The sequence below is a fragment of the Lathyrus oleraceus genome, chromosome 7 (assembly GCF_024323335.1).
Source record: "Lathyrus oleraceus cultivar Zhongwan6 chromosome 7, CAAS_Psat_ZW6_1.0, whole genome shotgun sequence".
Taxonomy (NCBI): Eukaryota; Viridiplantae; Streptophyta; class Magnoliopsida; order Fabales; family Fabaceae; genus Lathyrus; species Lathyrus oleraceus.
The window spans coordinates 159,310,158-159,314,337 of NC_066585.1; the positions used below are offsets into that span (position 1 = coordinate 159,310,158).

At 36.8% G+C, this 4,180-nt stretch overlaps 1 non-coding gene across 1 annotated transcript; it reads left to right on the forward strand.

The window, feature by feature from the left end:
- The first annotated feature begins 257 nt into the window (after nucleotides 1-257).
- On the forward strand, nucleotides 258-364 carry LOC127108693 (small nucleolar RNA R71). The gene has a single exon (XR_007796216.1). It is a non-coding gene; the product is annotated as a small nucleolar RNA R71 (small nucleolar RNA).
- Nucleotides 365-4,180: the final 3,816 nt, after the last annotated feature.

Consider the following 4,180-nt stretch of genomic DNA (forward strand, 5'->3'; position numbering starts at 1 on the left):
TCTGGACCAGAGCATCCACTTTTGCATTAACATGATCAAGGTTGCTTATCTCGTACATGCCAGTTTTCGTTTGAGGTTTTTCTACCATTGTTCGTTCGCTTCCCCACTGATAGTGGTTTTGGGCCATGCTTTCGATAAGTTGGTAAGCATCAGCATAAGGTTTGTTCATTAGTGCACCACCTGCGGCGGCGTCTATTGTTAACCTCGTGTTGTACAAGAGACCATTATAGAAGGTATGAATTACTAACTAGTCCTCTAAACCATGGTGTCGACAAAGTCTCATCATATCTTTGTATCTTTCCCATGCTTCGAAAAGAGACTCATTATCTTTCTGTTTAAATCCATTTATCTGGGCTCTTAACATAGCTGTTTTGCTCGGCGGAAAATATCGGGCAAGAAAGACTTTCTTTAACTCGTTCCATGTGGTGACTGAGTTGGAAGGAAGAGACTGGAGCCATCTTCTAGCGCTATCTCTTAACGAGAAAGGAAAAAGACGAAGTCGAATTGCCTCTCAAGTGACACCATTAGCTTTTACAGTATCAGCGTATTGGACAAATACGGATAAATGAAGGTTTGGATCTTCGGTAAGATTTCCAGAGAATTGGTTCTGTTGCACAGCCTGCAACAACGAAGGTTTAAGTTCGAAGTTGTTTGCTTCGATTGCGGGTGGAGAAATACTCGAATGCGGCTCATCTTGCGATGGAGCGGCGTAATCTCGAAGAGCACGAGCTGGTTCTGCCATCTCAGGTATCGGCGAAGGAAGAAGATTCTTGAGATCAGGGAGTTCGACAGGAGGGAGATTGTTTGCAGCACGGTATTCCCGAATTCGTTGTAAGACTCAGAGATATAGTTCGATATCGTTGATTCGTAAGTAGAACGGATCGCCTTGTAAGCGAGTATGTGGCATACAAATCAACGAAAGAAAGAAAAGAAAAATAAGCCTTAGTCTCTACAGCGTAACAGAAGAGTTACGATATCGACTAAATAAAAGTTAGTCCCCGGCAACGACGCCAAAAACTTGATCGCGACTTTATGAGTCGAATTAGGGGTACAAACTGCAAGTGCACAGTTCTATTGCGTAGTTTTAAAAGATATCGATCCCACAGGGACTTATGAATCGATATACCGTTTTCTAAGGTTACTTCGTAAAGCTAAGGCGGATGATACTTTGATTGTTTGGGGGAAAAGTTAAAACTAAAATAAGATCTAAATTAAATATCAAGTAAGCGGATATCGGTATGTAGTTCGTCGTAATAAGGGAATCAATTCTTCGTTGTTTTCTTAGTTTTAAAATAAATCCCTTCGGTAGACACTATTGGTTAAAAGTCTTATCTCAAACTCTCGCTCTGTTGAATAAACTATGATTTTATATTAACGTAGCTGTCACTTATTAGTTAAGTCCAAAATCACTTTTTGAAAACAGTAGAATCCGTAGAAACTCTTTTTAAGAAAACACTAACCGTCTAAACACCCTTGTCTCAAACTCTCGCTCTGTTGACTTGGATTATATGATTAAATTCAAATGCTTAACTCTTGTCCTCACATTCAACCTTTAAAAATACTTTTTGAAAAAGATTAGAATTTAATTAACTCTAAAAATTGCTTTCGCCCTGATCTAGAATTAATGTCCAATTTACACTGTCCAGTTAAAAACTCAAACTCTCGTTCTATTGATTTTAACTTCTTTATGTCTTTTACTTTCGTACAAAAACCTTGTTATTAAACCTGTAAATTGAGACCGTAAAAAGAGTGATTTTATTTTTAAATGTAATTAAACCAACTTAGTTTCGATTCCTTCATTCCGCTTACTTTACATACCGATACCTAAATAAATTAGCCAGACATACTAAACGGATCTAAATAATCAGCATGCATAAATAATTCCATCTCAGGCAAATAATATAAATAAACAGTAAAACAGAGCATATATAAATTCAAACAACAATAATTAAAGAACCTGAGTAATTAAATAGCAGTCTTGAACACTCCACCACAGACCGGTTGGATTTGTTCTTGAATTCTTCAATCGGACAGGAAAATAAAAGTGAAGGAATAAAAAATCTAGGGTCTAACGTAAGGTTAGATCTAGTAAAAGATACACAATAGTTTCCGGTGTAGAAACTATTATGCAAAAAAGAATTAATTAAATGCTGAAAGCTTAACTGGAAAAGGAAATAAAAATAGAAACTGCAATTAAAAGCAAAAACAGTAAAGGAAAAATAATGGTATGTTGCACGGATGGAAGAAGAAAATTGAACGAAGTGGAGAGCGTCTCCGCAGGGTTTGCAAAGCCAATATTTATACTGGTCACTTTGTTGTAACGGTTTCTAAAATTCTTCCGTTCACGTTCAATGGTCAAGCGTAACAATAGGCCTCAATGTCTTTGTTGCGCTTCTGAAGCCAAAAATATAGGAGAATGGTGTGACGTCCGTCACACCATGTGTTACGCTCGTAACACAAGTGGGTAGAGCGTGACGCTCGTCACAGCCTGTGTGACGCTCGTCACAGGCGCAGCGCCTGTGCTTTTGGGCTGGGCTTTGGCTTTTTGATATTTGCTTCTTTTCATTCCTTTTTGGCACCTCCTTTTCTTCCTTTTTCACTTGTGCTTCAAATAAACTACCTGAGATAAATAGAAAGAAAATACCGAGTAATATCGAATAAAATGAAATAAATTGAAGTAAATAATAATATAATTTAATTAAATTGAGTCCTAGAATGTGATATTATTTCATGTTATCAGCCAGAACATGCACTGTTCTCGTGCATGGGGTGCATGAGATGGAAATTTCATTTTTGCACAAACACCACAAAACTCATTAATCACACTTGCATTTGGTTTAAGTTGTTGTTAAACATGATTAGCATTGAGTATAAAGGCTTAAACCCTAACTGTTTTCACAATTAACATATTTCAGATCTAGATTCAAGAGAATTCTCCAAATTTTTCTCTCACTTTTTTTTGCAAAATTCTTCAAACACAAGCACTTTTCATTGATCCATTCATCATCATGAAGCATAATTGAGCACATTTGGACGTGGAAGCAGAGGAAATCGTGGCATTCTTGTTCATGTTCATAGCTTCAAGGTTCCATGGCAGTCGAAGATTGAGCTAGTTTCATGCATTATTGAGCTTCCATTTCATCATCATTCATCTCACAAGCATCATAGGAGAGGATTTGTAGCGTGGAAAGGCTTGGAAGCACGTGATTTCAATTCTGTTCATCAAGAGGTTGGTTTTTCGACCTCTTTAATTCTCCAATTCATTATGCCTATTGCGTAGATCTTTGAATGGTGGTAACTCTGGTACAAGTTTGGAGTGATTTGGTGTTATATTCACAAAGATCCATGCATTTCAAGTTTGGATGTTGATTTTTGATTTCTTCGATCCGTGTGTATATTGATGTTTTGGCATGAACTATTGTTGGATTCTTGATGTATGAAGCATGGAGAGTTGATTGGTATAAGTTTTATTGGATTCTGGACGTTTTTAATTTTTCTGGAAATTCCAGATGAAGATCTTCATGATCTTCATCTTCCTTGCATGAAGTTCATATGTTTTCCAGATTCGCTACAGTTTTGCTACGGATTTAGCTACGAGTTCATGTGGTTTGCTACAAAATTTTGAAATCCATGCATAGCGCGCGTTTAGGGTTTGAAGGCTGAAACGCTGTCGTTTGGCATTTGGCGCGTTTGTGATTCAAATATGTACATGGTTCGAGTGTGAGCGAGAGCATTTTCCAAATTGCCATGCATTTTCTCCCTTTCCCTCCTTATTTCACATTTTGGCTCCATTTCATTTTTCAAATTCTCTCTCAACTTCAAAAAATCATTTAAAATTGAAAAATAATCCAAATAACCTCCAGTTTTTTGCATTGTGATCCTCATGTTGTCTACTTTTTTGTGGTTATTCAAAATGAAAGTTGTGCTTGGTAGGATATATTTTGGTGCTAGAATGTTTGAGTACATGTCCATATTTGACCTTGCCTTGGTTATCATGTTGTGAAATGTTGGTCTTTGATCCAATGAATGTGAAATTTTGCATGCTATAACTAGACATATTGCTTGACATTTTGGTGTTGATTTGGTATTTTTATCTCTTGTCATTTCTGTTCTATGATCATGTTAAGTTGGTGTGACCATTTGTGTCACACCTTTGCTTGTTCAACTTGAATGATGTGTT